Source organism: Bos indicus, chromosome 6, assembly GCF_029378745.1.
Source record: "Bos indicus isolate NIAB-ARS_2022 breed Sahiwal x Tharparkar chromosome 6, NIAB-ARS_B.indTharparkar_mat_pri_1.0, whole genome shotgun sequence".
Classification (NCBI taxonomy): Eukaryota; Metazoa; Chordata; class Mammalia; order Artiodactyla; family Bovidae; genus Bos; species Bos indicus.
This window is the reverse complement of record NC_091765.1, coordinates 105,299,620-105,327,526: the sequence shown is the minus strand read 5'-3', so window position 1 is coordinate 105,327,526 and position 27,907 is coordinate 105,299,620. Positions and strand designations below refer to the sequence as shown.

Genomic DNA, 27,907 nt, shown 5'->3' with positions numbered 1-27,907 from the left:
TAGGGAAGCTCCCTGTGACCAGTCACCCACAAAAGAGCCTGGCACAGCCACAGGCATTCCTTTGGTTTTGGGGTCACAGCAGGGAGGGTGTTAAGGGATTACACGTATGAACTGTGCCTTCTCGCTTTGTCTCCTTTCAGCAATTGTTTAGTCGTAAGCTGAGCCTCCTCCCATCCCTCCCTCCCTAATTCCTACTGCTGGAGGCCACCCTTCCAGCAGGCACAGGGCCTGCCGTGGGCAGCCGCTCTCCAGTCCTCGCACAAGCCCCTCCTGAAAGCACGGTCCTGCCAGGATCTCTTCCTAAACTTCTGACAACTCTGCGTCACCTTCTTTCCTTGCCTCCTCCCACCTCTGCAAACCTCTGAAACTTCAGGAAGCTCAGCCCTGACGCACACTTGCTAAACCCACTCCTTCTACCCATAGCTTTAATGTACCATCTACAGAAAATTTGTCCACTGGCCCCTGCTTCACTCCTGTGTCCTGAGGGTGAATTCAACTGTCCACTGCGTGTCCCACAGGTGTCTCAAAACCCATGTGTCCCAAAGCCTGAGTCATCCAACCACACCTGCTCAACCCCTCTCTCCCTGCCATGCTGACTTACTGGGTGTGACTTACAGGGAGAACCATGGCCTCCCTGTCCCTGCAAAGAGAAAGAGCCTCTCTCTTCTGATTCCAAGTTAGAAAACCCCAGAGCATTTTGACTCTCTTTTTCACTCCACAAATTAAACTGGTCAGCCAGGCCTGTCCACTCCACTGGTTGAACAGCTGCCAGAGGAATGGGCACCCATGGACCAGCTTCTCCTCCTGTTTACCCATGTCCACCTGGGAGTCCAGACCCTCGAAGCTTTTCCCAATCTGGCTTCCTCTTTCCACTTCTGCCTTGGGCACTACTATTCTCTCTGCTTGGAACATCTTTATCATCCACCAACCTTCCACTCAAATGTGCTGGGCCCAGTTCAGTTCAGTCGCTCAGTCATGTCCGACTCTTTGCGACCCCATGGACTGCAGGACACCAGGCCTCCCTGTCCATCATCAACTCCCAGAGTTTGCTCAAACTCATATCCATCGAGTCGGTGATGCCATCCAACCAACTCATCCTCTGTCATCCCCTTCTCCTCCCACCTTCAATCCTTCCCAGCATCAGGGTCTTTTCCAATGAGTCAGTTCTTTGCATCAGGTGGCCAAAGTATTGGGAGTTTCAGCTTTAGCTGAAGCCCAAGGAGGTTTTAAAATACAACATTCTGACTTCACTTTCCACTTTCTCTGTATGATGCCTTCTGGGAGGCTTGCTATAAGTGTCTGTTAGCTGAGTGTTATAGATGTTAGCTGCATGTATATATGTTATATACATTATACTCACACACACATATGTGTACATAGTATAAATGTTAGTTTGAATATATAAAGTACTCTACCCCATCAGTCTGGGAACTTAATTAGAAAAAAAAAAGGCAAAGCCATTCTTGATCTAAGGAAACTGTCAAGTGTGGGTGTGTGCGCAGTTGCTCAGTCATGTCTACCTCTTTAGGACCCCACAGACGGCAGCCCACCAGGCTCCTCTGTCCATGGGACTGTATCGGCAAGAATACTGGAGTGGGTTGCCATTTCCTACTCCAGGGGATCTTCCCCACCCAGGGATCGAACCCGAGTATTTTGCATCGCCGGCAGATTCTTTACCGCTGAGCCACCCACTGGTTAAGCCCTAAGGAAACTCACTGGTAGTTAAATAACCCATTCTGGAATTTTTCTGAGAACCAGTACCAACCTTATTGGTTTGCAGTTTCCAGAATTCAGAGTATGTTTTTTAAGAGAGAAAGAGAAATCTTGTGTACGAAAGAGGAGAGAGGCCTGAGGAGCAGACGACAGGGATGGTCACACAGAGGGGCAGGGACAATTAACACAAGCTGAGGTGAATCCACTCCACTGTTCTTGCCTGGAGAATCCCAGGGACAGGAGAGCCTGGTGGGCTGCCGTCTACGGAGTCGGACACAACTGAAGCAACTTAGCAGCAGCAGCAGCAGAGGTGAATTCAGCGGTTTAATTTCTGATATTAGCAACTAATCTCCAAACAACCTGATGGGTATTGTTTTCTAATATTAAGCCCCTGTCTCCTTTTAGGAAATTCAGAAATTAAAAACCTAAAATCTTAATTCTTAGCGTTAATGACATAATGAAAGAACTTAAAACAATTTCAAAAGCGGAGCAGCACCATGGGGCTTAATAACCCATGAAGCTCACTCTATGCAATTCCATTTTAAAACAGGTCTAGGACCCTTAACCTCAAGAAAGAGCAAAAACCTATCCTGTTCTCAACCTTTTCCTCTTCAATCCCTCTGCCACAGCTTTCTCTTGCAATTCCATTTTAAAACAGGTCTAGGACCCTTAACCTCAAGAAACAGCAAAAACCTATCCTGTTCTCAACCTTTTCCTCTTCAATCCCTCTGCCACAGCTTTCTCTTTCCATCTCATGGTCTCCATGCTCACACTTTAACCTCAGGGCTTCCCTTGTAGCTCAGTTGGTAAAGAATCTGCCTACAATGCAGGAGACCTGGGTTCAATTCCTGGGTTGGGAAGATTTCCTTCCTGGGGAAGGAAATGGCAACTCACGCCAGTATTCTTGCCTGGAGAATCCCATGGACTGTAGCCTGCCAGGCTCCTCTGTCCATGGGATCACAAGAGTTGGACACGACTTAGTGACTAAACCACCAACCACCACCACCATCACCACCAAACACATTCTTCTGGCTCCCCCAAACTGCACTGAGGTAGCTTTGCTGGAGCACACCCTCCAATCCCAAAGCTCGGTCCACTCCCGGCCTATTTGACCCTCTTGTTTGCTCGCTGACACTCAGAGTATAACCCTGCTCCACGTGCATGGAGGGAGCCCCTGCGTCTTTCAGGCCCTGGACTCTACTTCATAGGTCACAGTTCTTCTTCACTCTGCTCGAGTGCAGCTATTGTGTGGCCCTGTGAGGAGGGTCTTCTCACTTCTGTAAGCTACATGTCTTCAATCCCTTCCAGAATTCTTTACATGAAATGCACTTGGGGCTGCTGGTCATACTTATTACTTTCTGAATGCAGGAATTTATCGGCCTCAAAAATCAAATGTGGTTCCGAGAATGGACTCAACGCTCTGTGTCAACAGGAGGTGGAGAGCAGGCAGAACCTTCACCTACACTCTTTCAGCCTCTGGGCTTTTAGTAATGCCACCTAAGAGGGTGTTCGGGCTTCCCAGGGGGGCTCAGTGGTAAAGAACCCGCCTGCCAATGCAGGAGACATAAGAGACATGGGTTCGATCCCTGGATCGGGACGATCCCCTGGAGGAGGGTATGACAACCCACTCCAGTATTCTTGCCTAGAGAACCCCACGGACAGAGGAGCCTGGCAGGCTACAGTCCATGGCGTCACAAAGAGTCGGACATGACTGAGAGACTGAGCAAAGCACAGCAGCAAGAGGGTGTTCACTTTCAAGTCACCGAGTCAAACTGACTTACCATCAACTACAATTATTTTTTTCATGAAGACCTATGTCTTCACTATATTCATATTTCCCCCCTAGCCTCTTGCCATTTGCCATTCTGATCATTCTGCCACTAAAGACATCTGTTAACTAAAAATTATCAGTTTAAAAAACAGAATGAATATTGGGCTGAAAAAGCAGCACAGAGTTACAGACCCCTCCCAGTGGACAGCCAGCTCAATGAGCCACAGACATCCTTGCAATCCAAATATTCAGTCCATTTAAAAAAATGTTTCCTTCAGACTTCCCTGGTGGCCCAGAGGTTAAGACTCCGAGCTTCCATTGCAGGTGACACAGGTCTCATCCCTGCTCAGGGAACTAAGATCCCACATGCTGTGTGGCACAGCCAAAAATAAATAAATCAATAACAACACAACATTGTAAATCAACTATCCTCCAATAAAATTTTAAAAAATTAAAAAAACTGTTTCATCCACAAAAGCAACACAGTGAGATCTGCTAACTACCCTGTGAAATCAGATCTCCTCACCTGCAAGTGATTCAAAAGTGCACAACAAGACCGGGGGGCTGGGTGGGGGTAGGGGTGGTGCTCCGGGAATGTACTGGTTCATTATCACTACTTTCTTTTCTGTGGGCTTGGAAACCTCCCTTTTATTTGTTTTCAGTGAACAGGTTAAGAGCAGGTACGGGGCAAGCACATCAAGGAGGGAGGTAATGAGGCAGAAGGGAGGAGGGGAGGTGGGCGGACAGAGGGGGAGTCCCGACGCGGGGCTGACGCGGCTTCGCACTGCTTTTCAGACCCCAACCCAAGCCCGGCTGGTCTGGAGGCTGCGTGCAGAGTGTGTGTGTGGAGATGGCACGTATCTTGCTCTCTCTCCACACCCTCTCCGCGGGGTAATGCAAAGCATGAACTCCAGAGTCACACAGACCTGTGTTCAGATCCCGGCGCCATCCCTGACGACCGGAACTCACTTAACTTCTCTGAGCTTTAACCTCTGATTTGTAAACTTGAGACAGTAACTCTGAAGGTGACACAAGCCTTCAATGAAACGTCGACAGTCTGACACTGTATCTGGCACAGAGCAGGTGCTCAGGTGTATTAGGTCCCGCACCTTCCCCCACCCCGACTCCCCTTCATCACTGTCTGGGTTCTTACCCATGAGGCCAGGTCTGCCTGGACGGGGGGCTGTGCTGGGTCAGCAGATGGAAAGGCAGACAGAGGAACCTGGGCCGTGCTAAAGGGCTGTGACCTTTAAGGTCATTCACAAGATTGTATTGCTGAGGAGAGCAGAGAGCTATGGAGTCAGACAAAGAAAAGAAACTGGATTTGGCACCAATCCAGCACACGTGGAGGACAGGAGGTGGCAACACCAGTAGCTAGTATTTATTGACTGCTTACTACATGTCAGGCACTGTTCTAGGAGCTTTATGTATATCTAACAATGAAGGCGGGAGGAGAAGGGGACAACAGAGGATGAGGTGGTTGGATGGCATCACCGACTCAATGGACATGAGTTTGAGTGAACTCTGGGAGTTGGTGATGGACAGGGAAGCCTGGTGTGCTGCAGCCCACGGGGTCACAAAGAGTCAGACACGACTGAGCAACTGAACTGAACTGAAGTGAACTTATTTACGACTGAGCGACTGAACTGAACTGAAGTGAACTTATTTAACTCTGCTGATGACCACATGAGCTAGGTACTGTTACTACCCTCTATGAAAAGAAGCTGAGGCCCAGAGGGGTTATTTCACTGCCAAAGGCCCCACAGTGAGTCTGTGACTTATCACGATTTGGACCCAGAGGGTCTGGCTGCAGAGCCCAACTTAAACTGCCACGGTGGCAACGGGAGGCCCCCATGGGTACTGAGGTTAGGAGCAGAGAGTGGAGAGAGGAGTGGCAAGGACCCCCTGACACAGATTCAACCCCAGGGTGGCGGGGCACCTGGAAGGCCTTCTCAAAAGCAGCTTGGAAACAAGTCCCGCCCTCCCTCAGGCACAACCAGCTCCTATAAAGGGCTGGCTGTGGACAAGCGCTCTGCTGCCCACTGTACTTGGGTGCCTCCAAAGTGGAGTGCACCTCGCAGCGGCCTAACTTCTGAGCAGGGAGTGAACCTCATACACACCCACCCACACCCACACCCACAATCTACATGGCATTTACAAAGCCCACCCTGGATCCCAACGTAGGCTCCTACACTAAGTTCAAGACTGTTCGTTCCACCAGAGCTGGAACGGGTGCTGTCTCTTCAGCTGTGCATCAGAGGATGTGGCTGGTTTGAGTTTTTAAGAGCCACAATGAGAGCAAAAATGCTTCTTAGATGCTAGACTCACAGTCAGTGAGGCAGAACTCTTCTTGTTGCAAGAGGCCCCAGGAAACCACCGAGGAGAGAGCAGCAATGCCCTCCCACCCTCACTGGGGCCTGCACGTGCAGACTGGACAACAGGCACTGATGAAATCAGCATCTCTTCCCTGCCAAGCACACGGAGCTAACTCCTGCCAGGTCGGTATCTATGAGATGCGCCTTGAGGTTGTAGGCAGCTCCGTCATCCCACTCACTCTCCTTTGCATCTTCTCTCCACTCTGTGGTCAAAGAAATTAACTGCGGCCCCAGTGCCCACCTCCATGGCTGATGAGGGGGCCTCCAACTGCACATCTCTGGACCAGGTCTTGACACACTGGCCTTGAGTGTGAGGGAGGGTCCCCCTCCTCCCTTCTATCCACCTATCAAACACTAACTGGGAAGTCATTCCTCTACTTAAAATTTACCTACAACCTCTCTGACCTTGACAAGTAATAAACAATGTGTGCGTGCTCAGTTGCTAAGTAGTCTCCAACTCTTTGCGACCCCATGGGCTGTAGCCCACCAGGGTCCTCTGTCCATGGGGTGGGTTGCCATGCCCTCCTCCAGGGGATCTTCCCAACCAAGGGATCGAACCCAGTCTCCCACATTGAAGGTGGATTCTTTACTGTCTGAGCTGCCAGGGAAGCCCAGGAATACTGGAGTGGGTTCAGTTCAGTTCAGTCACTCAGTCAAGTCCGACTCTTTGCGACCCCATGGACTGCAGCACGCCAGGTTTCCCTGTCCATCACCAACTCCCGGAGCTTGCTCAAACTCATGTCCATCGAGTCAGTGATGCCATTCAACCATCTCATCTTCTGTTATCACCTTCTCCTCCTCCCTTCAATGTTTCCCAGAATCAGGGTCTTTTCCAATGAGTTAGTTCTTTGCATCAGGTGGCCAAAGTATTGGAGCTTTAGCATCAGTCCTTCCAATGAGTATTCAGGGTTGATTTCCTTTAAGATTGGCTGGTTTGATCTCCTTGTTGTCCAAGGGACTCTCAAGAGTCTTCTCCAACACCACAGTTCAAAAGCATCAGTTCTTCGGCACTCAGCTTTCTTTATGGTCCAACTCTCACATCCATACAGGACTACTGGAAAAACCATAGCTTTGACCAGATAGACCTTTGTCGGCAAAGTAATGTCTCTGATTTTTAACATGCTGTCTAGGTTGGTCATAGCTTTTCTTCCAAGGAGCAAGCGTCTTTTAATTTCATGGCTGCAGTCACCACCTGCAGTGATTTTGGAGCCCAAGAAAATAAAGTCTGTCATTGTTTCCATAGTTTATCCATCTATTTGCCATGAAGTAATGAGACTGGATGCTATGATCTTAGTTTTCTGAATGTTGAGCTTCAAGCCAGCTTTTTCACTCTCCTCTTTCACTTTCATCAAGAGGCTCTTTAGTTCCTCTTTGTTTTTTTGCAATGTGGTGCAATCTCTGTTTCCAACTGGAGTGGGTAGCCTAATCCCTTCTCCAGAGGAATCTTCCCGACCCAGGAATCGAACTGGTGTCTCCTGCATTGCAGGTGGATTCTTTACCCGCTAAGCTACCAGGGAAGCCCGGGAAGCCCTTACATAGTACTTAGTCCATGCCAAGAAGAGTCCCAAGGGCTTTGTCCAGATGACTCCATTCGTCCCCGGTACAGCCCTCCAGGGGAGGCACCTTCATTAGCTCCCTTTATTGGGGGGGGGGGAGCTCACCGACTGGCTCAAGGTTTCGTTAGCAGACGACAGCGCAGGATCTGAAGCCAGGGCGTCTACTCCACAGCCTGAACTCCTAATGTTTCCTTGCTCGTATTGTTCTTCAGAACCTTGACAAGATGGGTGAAGGGGAAAATGGTCCATCTATATTTGAGTTCCTCAAAATAAAATCTCAGCTCTATCTTTAACATTCCAATTTGAGTTACGTTTTATAGGAGGGAGTTAGAGTATCTTTCATTTCATAAGTGGGCTTCCAGAAAGAATCGTGAATTTCAAAGGTACAGGTCTCGCTTTCAGGGGGCACGGATGCCTTTGAGACACTAACCAAAGCTACGTGTCTGATCTGTTCCCTTAAGAAAATGAATTTTCCCACAGACACAAAAGAAAACTTCCTGCCCACCGTTCTGAGCTTTAGAGGCTCTTGGCTCACTGGAGCTCAGGTTAAAACGTAATTCAACAAACAAACAGACAAACACAGGAGGGCACAACTTTTCTGTAAACCTCTTGTGCGTAATAAAGCACTTTCAGCTGGACACCTGGGGGCAGCTGCCGGCCGTCCATCAGCAGAGTCTGTCTGCATGGTGGTAACTGGAACCCGGGAGGGTGGGGGGCGGCAGGGGCATGAGGCCTCCAGGCATCAGGGAGAGACCGAGTGCACTGTCATAACCACTCACACGCTGTATGCCTCACAGCATGGAGCAAAGGCCAGATGAAGAGAAGCACTGACTGAGCATGGCCACCGTCAGATGATCACTGTCATCATCAGTGCTTACCATTGGCTACGCTGCTGCACAGATGATCTCATTTAATTACTCCTAACACATGAGAAAACGGAAACTGAAGCACAGAGCTGTTAAGTAACTTGCCCAAGGTCACACAGCAAGCACGCTGAAAAGCCAAGGTCCGTTACTTCAAAACAGGTTCCACGGCCTGTGATCTATGTCTCCAAGCTTAGGCTTTTCGAGCTAAAAAATGTGAGCTGAACATCCAAACCAAGGAAGAGTTACCAGCGTCTTTCGAAACCTCCCACACACCGAGCTCATTAAAAGAAAAGCCATCGGTTTTATTTATCAGCTCCTCCAAAAGTCCTTTCTACATGTCTTTTAAATTCTTCCAGTCACAGCAGAAAATACCAAGCAAATAAACACATTTATACCCCATCGTAGTACATGCCACATCTCAGGAATATGTTCCCTCTCTTCTGTTGTAAAGAATTAAAAGAATTATGTCGTGTTTGTTTCAGATTCCCAAAGTCTGGCAAGGATCCTAACTCAACAAGTGTCTGTAGAACAAGTGAGGCATCTTATTAAGAATTTGTCCTTCTGAAATAAACATTAAGGAAGGAACAGCTGCATCTATAACAGGTGGTTATGATGCATTAAAAAGTGGGTTTTTTTTTTAACATAGATTTTTCTCACACTGATTTTGCAGATGTGTTAGTACACTCTGAAGGCACACACTCTCTGTAACAGGCCATGATTTAGGAGCCAGTTGATAATCAGCAGCAACTCCTTTCCTCCTAAGGGGAACCAATTCTATCCAACCAGTTCCAGCCAAAGGGAGACTCCTATCACTAAGGTTAAACACATACACTCCAAAATACAAACTCTCCAAAGACTGACTGCTGCCCTAGTGACATTTTAAAAAAATGATCTTTATTTCGTAAAAATATCAACTATGAGGAGAGACTATGTTTGTGAAGATGGCAAAGATTAGCACGTACACCTACACGTGTGGGGAAACCACAAATAAAACCGACATGTCACAGCTTCTCCCAATCTCATTCTCCTGGGATCCTTGCCCTGGGTAGAAATTATGAGCTGGGAACAGCATAAAACCTCACTTATTTGCAAACCAAGGTCAAGAGTCAACACAGACTCGCTCTCTAAACTCTGTACCCAGAGCAGCAAGCGCACGTCCCGTCCACTAGGTGGTGCTCTCTACCACACTGTGCCTCACGAACAGTACAGTATATCAAAATGACAACAGCCTGGTTTTAAGATGATTTGTCTCTTGAGGATATACATTTGGTTTAAGTTTCCACTGCAACGTTAAAGTTCTTAAGATAGGTCATGCAGATCAATTGCTCCTGTAATCTGAAACTCAAAAGAGCAAGTAATATCTAAACAAGGGGAGGGGGCGGCCCTGAGCTTATAAGGTTCTCTAAAAGCCAGGAGACAGTCAGCCTGGCTACCTCTAATCTCATCATCAAAACTGTTACCTTGTCCAGTTTCTGCTTCACATCAGCAGGGAGAACAGCGAAATCAACTGTGGGCGGTACAAAGGGAAAACATACATTCAACTTCCATACCAATAATTTACACTCAACAGAAAACACTGCTTGATGACATTTGAACCCGCAAAGTGTAAGTGCTTTGCTCTATTAAAACACATCCCCCCCCACCTTTATTAGTGAAAACAAAAGTAAAGGAATCAATGTGCGTTTTATCACGAAGCTCTGCGAAAGACGGCTTGGTAACAAGATACACAATGTCGCCTCCAATGTCATCTTTCAACTGAGCGAGTGGGAGTGAAATGCAGAGCATGCCGGCCTCGAGCAAGAACACAAATGTCCAAATTCCAAGCAAAACCCAGGGCCTGGTTTCATCACTCCCAATCCTCCTAAAAATACAGATTCTTTTCCCTCATCATGGTCTTCTTTGGAGTAAATAAGACATAAAACTTAAAGTGAAAAAAAGGCAAAAATATTTTTTCAAGGAATAAGATACAAAACATTCTAACAATCTCTTTGCTTGAAAAAAAAAAATAAAATTGAGTTGTTTTCAGGATTTGAAAAAACTGTAGCAGATTAGCTAACTGTTAAGTTTTATAAAACGGGGACAAGCCTGATAAAAACTGATTATTAAACTTAAATGTTCAAAATAGCAGACAATATGTAAGTTTCTAACATTGGGCTGGCCAAAAAGTTCATTAAGGTTTTTCCATAACATGTTATGGAAAAATCTGAATGAATTTTTTGGCCAACTCAATACAACATTTGCTAGAGAAAAATCTGTGTGTAATAATAACTAGAAAAATAATGGTTAGATCCTGAGCTGTATATATAGATTTTGATTTTGAGAATCAAATTATACCTTTTCAGTCTACTTTTAAGATTTATTTACTGTTTTATACTCAGACACCTAAACATTTAAAAGCTATACTTGAGTTTTATATTGAGAACTCAGTTGAAAGTTTTAAAAGTAAAACAAGTATATATAATTTAAATTCCTTTTAAACAGTTTTTCAGATCATTAGGTAAAGCATTTGAAACACTATGCAGAAAGAATTTTCCATTCTTATCCTAGCAACAAGTTTCAGTTAAAATCACATATCAATTTGTAAGCAATAAAATTGTCATCAAAATGTAATACTAACCATTCCCCACCCAAACACATACACTTTTAAGGGATATATATAGTAGTGCATCAAAGAAAGGAAAGCAAAAATGTCTATATGTAATAGGTGCTAAAGTGATATCTTTTTACACTTATTGTACCATTACATTAAAAAATGGACAAATTTCCCCAAGAATTTGTATGAACAACTAAAAAATATTATAAAATGCCAATATGCAATTGTGAAGTTAATGTAATCAAATCTTAGACTAAGGTTTTTATATTTTATTTGTATTTATACTGCATATTGTGATATATCTCAATAATTAAAAGAACTAAAATATTTTCCCGCCTTTCAAAATTAGGAATCTCCATATACACTAAAATTTAATGCTTCTTTTGTAAAAATTAGTTTAAAGTTTCCTGGCAAGTATGTACGCACTTTGTGTTTTAAACAAAAATACATATGTAGTGTTGGTGCCCATAATTGGAGGGGGACATTTTGGGGACTCCCAAACAATCAGTATGGTTCTTAAACAAGAAAAAAACCCAAAATTTCATACATATTGAAGAATTCATATTTAGGCCTTATTTTCAATTATAGCCAGTCTTTATTCTAGAGCCACATAATAACCATTCTTCTCCCTGAAAATGAGTTTTCAGAGACAACATTATTAAATGTTACATCTGACTTTAATAGAGTTTCCCAATTTGCTTTTGCATGTTTATTATCAAACTCCAATCATGACTTTCCCAAACTTATTTATACTTTCACACAAGCTTCCAAAGTTTTCCCAACTTAAATAAAAGCCCACAAAAACTGTGGGAAATGTTTTGCTTGAAAGATAAAAGGCAATTGGTTCAAATGTACATTTGCAGTAATCAGTGTTTACTTTCATTGCTCAAACATTCAGCTTAGGGCACTTTCAATATCTTCATTCAACTTAACTTTTTTGTCTCGTAAAAAAAAGTGGGGGAGGGAAAGTAGTTTCCTTTCCTCTTATTTTGCTCTCAAAATATAAACTCATTTAATGCAAAGCATTCCTGAATCAGGCACGTTTTATACTAAAAGCATATCTAGTCCCAACAGCATTTATATTACATACGAAACACTATTTCTCTCAAAACTTGTCTGAATATTTTATAAGTCTAATTTCACCTTTCTTAATAAAGTGAAGACATTTTACTATGTAAGACCTTCTTAAAAATTTTTAGTAAATGAAAATACCAAAAGAATGGATACTACAATACTAAAGTCGAAGGAAGATAAGTATTAATTCATTTACTTGGAAAGGTGAAGCGTTTTTCTTTAAGTGTCCCTACTATAGATTTTGCACTATATTTATTAAAATATGACAAATCTTTAACCTGGGAACAATTTACCAGTTAACATTATCTATTGAAAGAGGAAGTCTACTTTGGATAAGTAAAACACTGGAAACTATTTGTGCTGCCCTTGTTTAAAGTTGCTCAGAAAACTGGGCTATGTACTTTTAAAAATAATCATTAAAAAGAGCCTAAAGAGTAACTGTGATACAGTTAATCCACAAGCCATTGAGGCCACTTAATTCTAGAGACAGAAGTCTGTCTCTCAAGGGGGGATCTAAGACATCCATACAGTAATACACATTAAAGGTAATGAAACTATAAAGACATACTTCCCAATAGAATGAACATATTTTAAAGTCTGTATGACCGGCAATAGAAAAGTTTTGATTTTTTTTTTTAACCGTTAAAAAAAAATATCCAGACAAGAGAATCTGGTTTTGAAGTATGTCACACCTCAGTTCCCCAACCACGAATCCCAGTTCATTTTTTAAAATGAGGTCTATTTCCTGTAATTTTAGATATTTTAGAGTACAATTATTTTACATTTTTATGATGCCTTTGGGGTATCATTACAAATATTTTTATACGTTTAAACTTAGGAAAGTAAAATTAAGTAATAGCTTCTCTTAAAGGGAGCTGTCAACTCTCTCCCGAACAAAAATCTTTGTTTTAAAGCAATCTAGAGATTTATATCCCCAGTAACCATAGAAATTAATCTTAAGCTTTAGGGAAAAAAAAAACTGCATAAAATGCTCTTTAATTAAAATCAGAGCTCTGCTCTTAGAAATAAGGACCCTCTTTTAAAAGGAAAGAACTTTCCACAGAGTAGAATTGTTTTTACTCAAGGTGGCACTCTTTGTGATAAATTAATCAAACATGTTTAACTGACTCATGAATCTGTGTGCACAGAAAATTAAACACTTTGTTGGAAAGGAAAGGATTTGCCGAAAACTTTCAGCTAAGAAGAGAAAGTGAAACACATAGGATCCAAACAGTATTTGTAGATTATCTAAGTGTGAGCAGGAAAAGAGACAGCAGAGCAAAAGAATTTAACAATAACAATTAGGAGAATCACTCAGAGCGGAACTCAACTTTGTTTTCATAAGGAAACTGAAAGTATCATTTATGGTGCCTTAATATGAAGATCTGTCAACACATCATAACTCAAATTTCACTCTTGTGAGCACGATCACTTTCTATTTCACACGTGCTAAAATAGAGACGCGTTCTGAATTCTGCTTATCACACACAACCAAGAAGTTTCTTTCAGTTTTAGAAACCAGTCAGGGGTGCCTCGGGGAGTCGGCAATGCTCTTCCAAGCACTTTCTTCCTGAGTGGTCTGAAAGAATGCGTGCGTTTGAGGATGGGAAAGGCAAACTCCTCAAACATTTTTAAAGCGTCAGAGTTTTCAAGGCTTATGAAATTCAGGTTTTGATGAAGGCTGTGCACAACCAAATCTGATTAACTTTCATGAGATTTACATTTTATAGTTTCGGGTTTTTCTCTGTATAATGAATCATTTTAAAAGCTAAGCCACATTGTTTCCATTACATTTTTAAAAATCCACCCATTTGGACTTTTCTAAAAAAGAAGACAAAGACAAAAAAGGATCAGAGCTTCATATAGAATCAGGAAACAAAGATACTGATTATCATGTCAAAAAATAAACATTAAATACTTGTAAAGTGCTCATACAGTATATTGTAAATCCTAAGTAAAGTCCAAACTACAAATGTTTCTGCTTTTAGACAACCGAAGTCTTTGAAGAGGCCTGAAATAGGTGTTTTTCTGCATGAGTTTCGGCACTGCTAAGAATGCTAAACATTTATCACCATCTTCTCTAAGCAAACCCACTTTTTGGAAAAGACACAGGCATTTCCTCTCTGCACTGTCCACGGCTAATTTCAGGGTCCTACAAAGAAAAACTTTCCCAAGCATTTAAGGGAATCAAGACCTCTTGGCGTATGTAGTAAGCTGCAAAACAGGACAGAAAAAGATGAGGAAATGTAAATGATTTGACACCACAGTGTGCTCACCTTGGTTGTTCCAAAAACTATCCCAACAACAACAACAACAACAACAATTGTGTTTTTGCAGGAGGTAGAGGGGGAGATGACAGGAGTCAAGAATTTGAGTTCAGATACTAGAAAATGACACATCTTATTATCTTCGTATCTTCACTACAGGCTGGATACTTCCCTAGCAATTACGCCCCAACTTAACAAGACATATTATATGTCAGTGAGCTGAAGCACTTTTACTTCAATCTGTAATAATCAACATTAATAGAAAGAGTCTGAGTGAACTCCGGGAGTTGGTGATGGACAGGGAGGCCTGGCATGCTGCGATTTATGGGGTCGCAAAGAGTCGGACACAACTGAGCGACTGAACTGAACTGAAAACATCTATTCTAAGGCATCAATAGGAGATGATATTTATAATGGTTTAAACATTATATCAAAGCATGATGCCATTTTGAAGCTTTTACAACTTGATGTTGAGTAAAAACAAAATACCAACATTCTATTAGAAGCATACTTGGAATAACTTCATTCCCCTCCAATATCAACCTTATACCTGCAAGAACTGATGAAAGATAAAAGAGCCCCATTTTCCTGGAAAACAGAGGAACTGGAAAGAGGTTCATGGGCTTTCAGCCATTCGCTATTTGCATATTTTTAACTCTTCTCCTTCTTGTTCACAAACATCAAGGTAAATACATACTCTTTCCTTGTACCCCCTTAACCCCATAACCCATGGTGGCTTGTTTAGGACTTTATCCAACAGGCAAAGCCTTCCCCTGGGGTCAGGTGCTGGAGGCCGGGGAGTTGCTCTGAGAGCTCCGTAACATACACGAGAGTGCACTGAGGCGACAGTGCAAACACTAGGAAGCAGAGGTGATGCCAGTCACACTGGTAAGACAGCGTTTGGACGGCATCTGGGCTCACAGTGTGCCCCTGGTCCAGTCCTTTCTTTACGCTTCCATTTCCTCACTTGTATTTCACATGAAGGGGCTGCATTCCCTGATCCCGAAGGTCTATTTGAGCTCCAAAAACTTCATGACTTCTTGCATTTGACTGAAAGCTGAACAGCACATTTTCAAGTGATTTTTCCTATTCAAACTGTGCTTACTTTACAAAGAAATAATTCAGCATTTATTTCTGATTTCCTACTACAGGGCTTCCCTAGTAGCTCAGATGGTAAAGAATCTGCCCGCAATGCGGGAGACCTGGGTTCGATCCCTGGGTTGGGAAGATACCCTGGAGGAGGGAATGGCAACCCACTCCAGTCTTCTTGCCTGGAGAATCCCATGGACCCAGGAGTCTGGCGGGCTACAGTCCATGGGGTCGCCAAGAGTCAGACACAGCTGAGCGACTAAGCGCAGCACAGCACTACAGGACAGAGCATAGTCCGTATTTTCACATATCTCATTTCATCTTTACAGAAGTCTTCTAATAGTACCACCTTTACAATTTTAGAGGTAACAAAACTGAGGCTCTGATATACTAGAGCTGGCCAAATTAGATCCGCCCAGTTAACTATCCACACTCTTGCCATACATCCTGGGATCTCCCCCAATGTGGTAAAAGTGATAAATAAAGTGATGTGATGAAGTGGTAACAGTACGTGGAAGCATCCACTGAGGGTTAACACTCAAGTCCTGTGTATGTCTGTAACACTGTGCTGGGCACCAGACAAGATATACACAGGGAGAAAGGATGTCCCTGTCCCCGTGGGCCTTACCTTACAGAGTCAAACCATAGAGCTCTATGCCCATCATTGTAAAAGGCCACTAAAAACCCTACTAAGTGTTAGTCAGTCGTGTCCGACTCTTTCTGACCCCATGGATTGTGGCTCTGCCAGGCTCCTCCGTCCATGGGATTCTCCCGGCAAAAATACTGGAGTGGGTAGCCATTCTCTTCTCCAGGGGATCTTCCTGACCCAGGGATCGAACCCAGGTCTCCCGCATTGCAGGCAGATTCTTTACCATCTATACGTCATGAAAAGGGGAAAAGGAAAGAGCCTAGTAGATTAGAAAAACAGGGAGAGTGATCTTTTTTTCTATAAAAGGGAGAAGATGGAAGATTTGATTGGGTCTCCGGAAGGGCCAGGTAAAATGTCTCTCTCTGCCCCCGGCCCTCTTGGCAAGCTCTGCAGATAAGTCTAACGGACAAGCAGGCTAAGAACCAGCAACGAAGAGGGGGCACTGGTGAGCAGAGTCTGCACGCAGACTGCCTGGATCCAATACTGGCTCTGACAGTCACCATGGGGAGGCTCTGCCCAGATTACTTAACCTATCTTTGCCTCAGTTTCTCCTTTTGTAAAAATGGGAAAAATAATAGTATTAGTACACACCACACATATATGAGAGTGAAATGCGTTATTTTTTGCTCAGAAAAGAACCTGGCATATGAGAAGGACTATGCAAAGACTTGGAGAAGGAAATGGCACCCTACTCCAGTGTTCTTGCCTGGAGAATCCCAGGGATGGGGGAGCCTGGTGGGCTGCCGTCTATGGGGTCGCAGAGAGTCGGACACGACTGAAGCAACTTAGTAGTAGTAATAGTATGCAAAAAAGGCCTTTAATGCCCAGTGAAGGAACTTCTGGAACCCAACAGGGTTAAGATTCTCCCATACTGCCAAGGCAAATTAGCTTGTATCTGAGAGGACCTAATAACGCCTGGAAGAACCAAGACACAGAAATGAATTCCATAAAACCAGCAATTGAGTCAGCACAGGGCTGTGGCGGTTTCTGAGGACTGAGGTAGGGTCTGCCATCCTAGATACCAGACCGAGAAGGCTGGCAAGGGGAGTGGATGATCACAGATGTGCAAGTGGACCACTCACTGCCCTGGCGCCCCCTCAGGCTCCCCAGAGCCAGGGGAGCCACAAGGTCGACAAGACCCCTCCAACCCCCGCCCCCAGTACCTGCCCCAGAAGGACAGCTCAGAGAGGCTTTCGGAGGGCGTGACCTCTGATTTAGCTCCCAGGGGCTCAGGCCGAATTCCCGGGATTACTGCACAATATGCCAATAAAGAGCACAGACTTCCAGTTTCTAAGATGTTTATAATGAACCATCAGTGCAGAAAAACTGGGGCACCGCAGGGGATGAGTAGGACTAAGGAAAACCAGAAAAAGCTACATCGCCGTTCAACTCACGCAGTGTTGGCCAACCAGCCCCCGGACCTATGAAGGGCATCTTATGATTCAGAAACATCAACCGGTGTCAAGACACCCATCACACACTCACTAGTGTCCATACAGCGCTCCACACCAGGCATGGTTTGATTCTACAGATGTTAGCTCACTTAACTCTCCTTAATCTATGAGGTGAAGAGTAGTATTATCCCTATTTTACACATGAGGAAAAGGAGGGGGGCAGCAAGGTTGAACACTGTGCCCATGGTCACTTGGCTAATAGCATAACAAGATTAAAACCTGGGTAACGTGGCTCCAGAACCTTTGCTCTTAACTAACATCTATACTCCCTATTTGTTAGAATTTGTAAGATCTGTCAATCAGAAATGAACACCAGCCCTCAGCATCACCCTGTCATAGATAGCTTCCTGAGATACATCTATTATACCTAGAACAAAATGTGTATTGTGCCTGCTGAGTTAAACGAAGACTAACTTTATCTTCTAAGACACAAGAGCATAAGGAGAGAACATGGTGTGGTCTGAACTGAACTAATGCTATGGTCAGGAAAAACTACTCCTAGGTGTTCACATCTGAGGGTCTATGCTGCTGCCAAGTCACTTCAGTCGTGTCCGACTCTGTGCGACCCCATAGATGGCAGCCCACCAGGCTCCGCCGTCCCTGGGATTCTCCAGGCAAGAGTGCTAGAGTGGGGTGCCATTTCCTTCTCCAATGCATGAAAGTGAAAAGTGAAAGTGAAGTCGCTCAGTCATGTCCGACTCTGTGCGACCCCACAGATGGCAGCCCACCAGGCTCCTCCATCCATGGGATTCTCCAGGCAAGAGTACTGGAGTGGGGTGCCATCGCCTTCTCCCTGAGGGTCTATGGTATGTGTCAAAGAGAGGTGTGATCACTAGTTGCTGTAAATGAACAGATGTCTTCTACTAATTAAAATAAGTCACATAAAACTTCAGTAACAATATGAACTGGGAAAATCCAACTCAATCACTCTTTTCTATAAAAGGAAAAATCTTGTTCCATAGAACCTCATATTGTTTTCACCACATAAATTTACAACTCATTTATATATGTCTTCCCTAAATCTGCAAGCTTTTTTAGAATGATTTTTCTCTGGAGGGAAGCACTTCTGGGTTTGGGGGGGTGGGGCAAAAAGCAAATAGATCTGAAGCCACTTTTCAACTTCTCTGCAAAATAATACTGGAAAATAAACCCATTAACAGCAATAAACCCCAAATAATGAATGATACTATTACTGCCAATATATCGGAAAGGTCTCCCTACTAGACTTGCTCTATTCTGAAGCACTTAATCTCATCCTTTTTTTGGGGTGTGGGGGGTGGGGAGTGGGCAGTATCTTCGGTCCCCAGTACAGGGACTGACACAGTCCCGGTATCACACAGACATCTAGTAAATTGCTAAATAAATGTAAGCTTATGTGTCTGGACTATTTAAATCACTGGCCCAATCCATTATCAAAGACTTCCTAGCCTTTCCAAGAAAAATAGTTCTGTGATAGCAGCTCACTGGTACATGATGCTGTTGTTAGGACGAAACAATCAGGTAATACACAGTCAGTCAGAACATTTAGGAAGGATACTAAGAACAACTTGTTCATATCCATACAGGTATAGATTAGTACTCCAAAATATGCGGCAAATAGCAAAACAGCTTAAGTTTAAAGAAAAAGATCTATGTTTCACACCAGATGGAAAAAAAAGGAGAGAGAAAAAGATAATGGTCAATCAGAAACACAAAGCGCTGGAAAGACTGCGAGACGTCCTTCTCTGAAGGCCTTTAAGAAAAGACACTCATCAAAGGGCTTCAGGTTATTTTTGCAAAAGACAGAAAGCTCACCAAGGCACCTTATTCCAGCTCTAGAATTCCTTGGCTATTGCAAATGTGGCAAAGTAGACAACTAGGCCGAACAGGCAAATGAGCGGAACAAAAGGTGCCACTTCTTGGCAGGAGAATAACAATTTGAGGCTATCATGAACTTACATACAACAAACATCTAAAAAATTAATCCCAGAGCCTAACAAACTTTCCTTAAGAGATCTGTTCTTTTAAATTAAAAACAGTAGCTTTATTAATGCTCAACCCATTGCGAATTTGAAACACAACTCTAAGCCATACCTTGTGGACTGGAAAGCCATAATTGTAATGTGGAATGAGACCAACTGAAATCAGTATAAGAAATTTGAAGTAAGTAAATACTTTTCTTCCCCTCCTAGGGGGGTTAGTACGAAACGTATGAAATTACAGTAGTAAGAAATTATTAATTTTAAATTATAAAGTGGAATCGAAGACTTTAAAATATTCATAGATTTTTTTCAAAGAAGTTTGGAAGCAAAGAAAGCCATACCATGCCTTAGGAAAGCTCACCTTTCAGAAAAACAGCATTTAATTTGCCCTGCTGCTTGACTATGTTACACACAAAGCCACAGCAACATGGATCCCACCAAGACATGCACTGATTATAAAGTGGTGTTTTCAAATTCACAGGTATTAAACTGACTGGCTTCTCCACAAACATGCATTATTTAATAGCTAATCCCATTTAATTATTAAACCTGAACCAGGTAAGAACAGGAACTGTGTCAAGTTACCTGTATACCACAAGACTCTGGCAGAGAGAGTTAGGAACATTTCAACAATCACTGGGCAAAGAATCACTAGCAGTAGAATGTTACCTTCAAGTCAGAAGAACTAACTAGTGGGCACTCAAAAATGTTTGCTAATGAAAGAATAAAGGAATGTTCGTTCGATAGGGGAAATTGCTTTTCAAATTTTTTTCCAAATAAAATGACTGCTGATTAAAACAGCAGTTACTTGTGGATTCCACCCCATTGCCCACATTCCAGATGGGTCACTCCCCCTGCCATTAGGATTCGAGCCACGGGGATGAGGGTGGGGCAGCTGTATGTGACTTAACACAGCACAAGCCCCAGAGACTGTCAATGAGCCTGACCTTGGTGGGATTTTAAACTGGGGTTTTCCAACCCTTGGCATTTGAAAAAAAAATTTGCCTCTTCAACTACATTTTAAACTCCTTTTTTTTATAATCTTATTCTCTGCTAATCATGGAGTGGGTGAAATAAGTAAAATAAAAAGAAAATAAAATCAACTCATCATCACCTAGAAATACAAACTCTTTTGCCACTTTGACATATGATCCATTTTATACACAAATTTCCTTTACGTAAGGAATCATATTATATATGCAATCTTATATTCTACTGATTTCCAATGACACTACAAATAAGCACTTTACCACATAGTTAAAAAATCTTCTAAAAATTACTTCGATGACTATATAACATTTCATTGTTTAAATTTACCATAATCTATTTCTCTACCACTGGATAACTGAACTGCTCCTTCTGATTTTCCACAGGATAAATTATGCTGTAAAGAACATCTTTCTGCTAAACCATACCAGGCTATTTTTGTACAGTGAATCTTTATCTGATTTTGTAATTCCTTAAGACAAAGTCTTAAAAGAGGAACCGTGAGCTTGACAGTTACAAAATCTTTTAAAATCTTGAGGGATCTTGCCAAATGGCTTCCCAGACAGGGAAAGGAGTTACTGGCCTCACGTGGCACCCCAGCCTAGGCTAGGCGCACAGCAGTCCTCCAGCAGGCCTGCCGGGACTCCCCTCCCTCGGTCCCCTTGTTCAGAACGACTGCCTTTAGAACACTAAACAACACGTTTATCTTAATATCATTAAACCCGATTTCTTCTGCCTCAAGTCAGTGATCATTTTCTATATACAGGGCAAAATAAGACCTTGGTTTCCTCATCTAGAAACTACAGAGTCAAGACTAACCCATCTGTAAGGTGCTTGCTGAGCACCAACAATTCTTATTTTGCAGTTCTTATCTGTCCCTAGGCAGACACCATGTGTGTAGGTTCACGGGACACGAGAGAAGAATAAAACGTAACCTACTCACTTAAAGCTGTTCAGCTGTTGTTCAACCTTGTTTCTCTTGGAGCAAATCATGAACAATAACGCTGCAAATTGGAAATACTTATATACAATTGCCATACTGTTTTAGAAAAAGAAAGATAACATTCACTTCTGTTATTTAAATACATAACCTAGTTTTTGATTTTCAATTCAGGCTCCATAAAACAAGATGCCAACAGCTGGAAATTCTGATTCAAAATTATGACTTCACAGAAAACCAGATGCTATAGCAAAGATAAGGTTTCCTGGAGAAGTGTAGCATTTTAAGAGGCAATCGAAAATCTGTATTAGATTTTCTGCAGAAAAGCAGAAACCTCCAGGATACTAAGCATTAAGAATCTGCACATTAACAGAAAGGTGAAGCTGCCAATCTGCGGTTCTTATTTCTCAGCAGCAATATAGCCTATTTGCATGTTGCAGGCACACAGACCTCTATTGCCCTATAGGTGTAATATGCCTAAAAGCATCTCCCAGATACCTCAAAACCACTGCAGGTAAAAAGAAAACAAATGACAATTACTTTTTTTCTAAGCTTTGAAAATTACATTAGGATAAAAAGTGCCCCCAAAAATTATTTCCATGGAGAATTCAAGCAGAACCTTATTACTTGAAGAACAGTAAAAGTTTCTTTTAACAACAGTGTAATTGGGAAAACGGAGAAAAAGGATTTAAGGTAAGTGGTATAATCATTGTTAGCAAGACAGCTACTGAGTCAAAAACTTTACTTGTAAAAGAACATTTTATTCTTGAAAATTAATAATGAGTTCCAAAGCATACAATACTATTCAGGAATAAAAACATTTTCCCTTTGTGTCTTTTCAAAGAAAATATAAAAGATGAGCAAGTTCAGATTTTACACAAAAATTTTACATGAAAAAAAATTTTTTTTTTTCTGGATCAGTGAGAAAATATATATTAAGTTCTTCTTGATAGGAGTTCTGAGTTGAGAAGATGGGGGCTGGTTCTTTGCCTCACGAATCCTGAAGCAATAGTCCACGTGGCAGACGGATGGATACTAGGAAACACAGGATGGACTTCTAAGGGGTATCAGGCACACATGATTTTAAGGAAGTCGATTTCTAGAGTTCGACATCTATGTATACTCTTTTCTGAAGCGACTCTTCCTGCGAACCTGTTGCTGATCCACATCCTGCTGGTCTACTTTCCCACAAGCCCTTCACAAGGACCTTTTCCGCTTCTTAAAGTCAGAGCTCCACCACACCTGAAGCTTATTATGGTGCATAGGCCTAGACATAAAAACTTCTAACAAAGGGACACTTAGAAATCCTGGGAATGACGTTTATGACTGAACAACAAACCCTTCCACAAGCTTGGGGGTTGGCGGGAGGGGACGGTTTCCAACATTCCCCACTCAACAAAATTAACAGAGGATCTAACTCAGTTTTCATCTGGCAGATCATATTTAAAAGTTTTGATGACAGTTTGGGCTTGTAACGCAGAGGAAGTTCAAACAACAGAGAGGAGTGGCAGTGCGAACACAAAACTCCTTCCATTCGTGTCTGTTATGTATGCAAACAAGGTTTCCAAGGTTTCTCAGCTCTTATGTCATAAGAAATGAAAACTAAGAATGCAGTTGATATAGAATACTCTTATGATCTAGAAAAAAGTAACATTCATCTACTTGCACATAATCCAGTTTTAAAAAAAATCTGTTTCCTTAAGAGTCTTTTCATGTCAAATAACATATTTTTTTGGTTTTAATATATGCACATTGATAATTACTGCCAAAGTAACTAAACACAGAATAATTCAATACAATAATTCAACAGAGAACAATTACAGCCTTTTGGTTATCACTGGAAATACTTTAAAAATTAAATTTCTACTTGCATACCTATTTCTGTTGCAAAGAAGTAGAAGAGAATGAACAATAAAAGATTTCAGCAATAACCAAGGATAGGATATTATGTAGGGGAAATGAAATGGAGTTTATGAAGAAAAAGAAAGATTGTAAAATTTATGACTATAAAAAGGAATTTTTAGGGATTTCTTTTTCCAACAAATGATGGTGAGCATCATATACAGTATTTAGATTTCATGGGATACATTTAAAAGAGTGACCAAAAGTTTAACTTTAAAATGTCAAGTTTTATAGCATGCTGGAAATTATATCCTTTGCAACTATTTAAAGTTATAAAGAAAAAAAGTGTAGATGTCAGCTTGAAATATATATACAAGGTTGCTTGGCTTTGTCCAAAATTCTTTTAAGGGACAAATAAACAAAAATATTTAAAGGTCATTGGTTTACGGTCGGTATGGTGAACATACTTAATTATAAATAATTAAAGTTTTGTTAAGTAAAAACAGGGACACTATGAGACAGAGACGCCCAGCCTAGACTGGGGCAAGGGGGAGAGGGTTTCTGCCATGAAAGGTAAGCCTCAAGAGGATAAGGGACTGTGTTTGTCTTATTTATTCTTATATTCCCAGAGTCTAGATTGAATGAGCAAAGGCGATGCTTGAACTAGGAAATAAATAAATTAGCCTGGCAAAGAGAGTGGGAGGAAAAGTGCTCGAGACAGAAGGAACAACACCTGTAAAGGTTATAAGGCCGAGGAGAACAGGAAATGTTCAAGGAATCAAGCTGTATCATGACAGGCTTTACAATCTATATTAGAGATTTTTTTTTTTTTAAAGAGTATGTATAGAAAGGAAATATTTTAATCAGGTTTACTTTTAATATATTATTATCTCTCCAAAAAAAAAAAAAAACCTGTTGCTAATCAGTAAGAAGGGGGAACTCATTCATTCATCCATCAAATATTAACTGCATATCTGTTTTATGCCAGATATTTTATGCCAGATATTAAGCACTGAGGGTACAGGAGTAATCAGACAATGAAACCCTGAGAACTTGGAATTCATCAAGAAGTACTGAAGAGAGAAAAAAGACGAGCTAATCAGGAGAGGAAGAGAAAATACTTGCAAACCACATATCTGACAAAGGACTTGCATTCAGAACATATCAAGACCTCTCAATCTTCACACTAAGAAAACAAACAACTCAGTCATAAAATGAGCTCAAGACATGCACAGATTCCTCACTAAAGAAAGCAGATAGGCATATGAAAACTATTCCATATCATTAACTAGGGAAATGCAAATGAGTAGTGAAATATCACTACACACCTATTAAAAGTAGCTAAAATAAAAAATACTGACAATACTAAGTGCTGGTGAGGTTTACATGAACACCTAGACCTCCCACGCTTTGCCGGTGAGAATACAAAAATGTACAGCCACTGTGGGAAAGAAGTTAGCAGTTTATTATTTTTTTAAACAGCTTGTGTGCTCAGTTGCTAAGTCGTGTCTGATTCTTTGTGACCCCACAGACTACAGCCCACCAGGCTCAGACTCTGTCCATGAGATTTCCTACGCAAGAATACTGGAGTGGGTTGCCATTAAACAGCCTTACCAAGATATAATTCATATAGTATACAATTCACTCATTTAAACTGTGCTATTCAATGGTTTCTAGTATATCCACAAGTTGTGCAGCCATCACTTCAATCAATTTTAGAATGTTTTCATCACTCCAAAGATGCGATATCCATCAGCAGGCACTTCCCATATCTACCCAACCTCCCAGCCCCAGACAACCATACTACCTCCTGTCTCTACAGATACGTCTCTTCTGGACATTTCACAGAAATGGAATCATACAACAAGTGGTCCTTTGTGACTGGTTTCTTCCATTAAGCATATTCTCAAGGTTTATCCCTGTTGCAATAAGTATCAGTACATCTCTTTTTACTGCCAAATAATACTGACTGTATAGATATATCAGATTTTATTTACCCATTCCTCAAGTTGATGGACATTTGGGCTATTTTCACTTTTTCCTCGTTATGAATAACACTGCTAAGAACATTTGTACACAGGCAGTTTTTTATAACATATAGTTATCATATGACCTAGCAGTCCCACTTCTGGCCATCTGCCCTAGAGAAACAAAAATTTATTCTCACACAAAAACCTATACACAAATATGCAGCAGCTCTATCATAATTGCCAAAAACAGGAAACAACCTCAATGTCCTCAAGAAGTGATGATCATGGTGCCTCCAGATACTGCTGCGCAGCAGTAAAGAAGGAGCTCTGAATAAACACACAGCTTAAAGGAATCTCAAAGGCTTTATATTAAGATTGAAGGCTTTGTACTTGAGAAAAGAAGTCAGTATCAAAGGATTACATACTACATGATTCCATTTACATAAAACTCTCAAAAAACCAAAACTACAGCAAGAAAGGACCGGTTATGGCTGGACGGGGTTGGCTACAAAGGGATAACATGAGGGAGATTTTAGAGGTAATTGTTCTGTATTCTGACTAAAATGGTTATACCAAAAGAGAATACATATGTATGTATATATACATTTATGTTGGTAAAACATATATGCATATGTGTATTAAAATTCACAGAGCTGAACAGTTTAAAAGTCAAATTTACTGTATGTTAATATTAAACTAAAATTAAAAAAAGAAGCCAACTAGAAAGATACACAGACTCTCCTAGCACGTTATGCTCCAGTCCCCAAGGTAAGCACTGGTGGCTCAGACGCTAAAGCATCTGCCTGTAGTGCGGGAGACCCGGGTTCCATCCCTGGGTTGGGAAGATCCCCTGGAGAAGGAAAAGGCAGCCCACTCCAGTACTCTTGCCTGGAAAATTCCGTGGACTGAGGAGCCTGGTAGGCTACAGTCCACGGGGTTGCAAAGAGTCAGACACGACTGAGCGACTTCACTTCACTTCACTTCCTGTCTATCAGCCACCATGCCAGAGAGCCGACCACAGAACAAACAACTTTGGCCATCCAAACACAGATACAGAAGTCCAAATGGGGGGTGTTTTTAATTTAAATACTAGCTGGCCTCCCATGACTGCTTGGGAGAATTATGAGTTATCATCAAGTAAATGTGTCACAGCTGCCATGCCTTCTAGACTATAACATGTAGAAATGCTCAAGTGAAAAGCACCTGCTTCTAGGACTTTCAACTTGGGGGTCAAATCCCAAACCACTGTTGTCTTTGTTTTTGTTTTCTGTATGTTCATGGTGTCTTAAGAGTCTGTCATTTGGGTCTCTCCATTCCCCACTGATGCGACTCTGGAAGAAAACTGCCTCTTCTGACTACACGTTCTCATCTCTTTTATGCTACGTAGCCTGTATTTCCCTTTAGATCATCCCAAACATAGCCTCCAAATTCGGTAAAAATCCTAGAGGTTTTGGTGTTGCAGTCAGAAACAAACGTCACTTTAATTATGTAGGTTATATAGGCTTCTCTGGTGGGTCAAATGGTAAAGAATCTGCCAGCAATGCAGGAGACCTGGGTTTGATCCCTGGGTTGGGAAGATTCCCTGGAGGAGGGCATGGTAACCCACTCCATTATTCTTGTCTGGAGAATCTCCATGAACAGAGGAGCCTGGTGGGCTACAGTCTGTGGAGTCACAAAGAGTCAGACACAACTGAGCGACTAAGTACAGCACAGCACATAAAGAAAATTAATTATTTTGAAACAAAGACTAAGCCCAACACTTCAGGAGACCAGAAATATCAGGCCATTCTGAAGTCAAAACAAAGAAGCTGGTTTGTAACAAAAACTGAATTAAATTTGGGAGTCAAAAGATCCCAGTTTGAACGATCTTGGCTCTGCTTACAATTGCTGCTGCTGCTGCTAAGTCGCTTCAGTTGTGTCCGACTCTGTGCGACCCCACAGACAGCAGCCCACCAGGCTTCGCCGTCCCTGGGATTCTCCAGGCAAGAACACTGGAGTGGGTTGCCATTTCCTTCTCCAATGCATGAAAGTCAAAAGTGAAAGTAAAGTCGTTCAGTCATATCCAACTCTTAGCGATCCCATGGACTGCAAGCCTACCAGGCTCAGAGTCTAAACAGATAATAAACAATAAATATAATAAATATATTAAAAATAACATATAAAAATAAGTTTGTCAATAAAGTATATTACTTGTTCAGTCACTGAGTAGTGCCCAACTCATTTGCGACCCCATGGACTGCAGCATGCCAGGCTCCTCTGTCCATGGGATTTTCCAGGCAAGAATACTGGAGTGGGTTGCCATTTCCTTCTCCAGGGGATCTTCCCGATCCAGGGATCAAACCCTTGTCTCCTGCACTGGCAGGCAAATTCTTTACCCCTGAGCCACCTGGGAAGCCCCAGTAAAGTATATCAGATGGTGATGAGTGTTATGGGGAAAAACAAGAAAAAGTAGAGTAAAGGAAGGGAAATCTAAGTAGAGTGTGAGGGAACAGGTGAATTATAATTTTTAAATAGAGGGGTTAAGATGGCCTCACTGACAAGATGACATATAGGACATGCTTAAGGGAGGGGAGCTAAGAGTTCTCCTGACAGATACTCTGGGGGAAAGCATTACAAGTAGAGCGAACAAGTACAAAGCCCCTAAGACAGGAGTAGGACAGGAGCAGACCTAGCATTTGCCATGAAAAGCAAGGACACCGAGGGTCTACCGGACCTCTGAGCAAGCACGTCAAGTAGGCAGTAGAATGTAGTGTTTGAGGAGAAGTTTGAGCTGGAAATCAAAATTTAGAAGTTAGTAGAA

General features: G+C 42.2%; 1 protein-coding gene across 2 annotated transcripts in view; it reads right to left on the bottom strand.

Annotated features, from left to right (window-relative positions):
* The window catches only part of STX18 (syntaxin 18), a 118,372-nt gene that overhangs the window by 54,376 nt on the left and 36,089 nt on the right, over positions 1-27,907 (bottom strand). The window contains exon 1 of one of the 2 annotated variants that reach the window (XM_070791790.1): positions 19,730-20,247. The exons of the other annotated variant lie outside the window; for it this stretch is intronic. The gene's annotated coding sequence lies outside the window, so the exon portion shown is untranslated. Of the gene's footprint in view, positions 1-19,729; positions 20,248-27,907 lie in introns of those variants that run through there. 2 annotated transcript variants of the gene reach the window in all.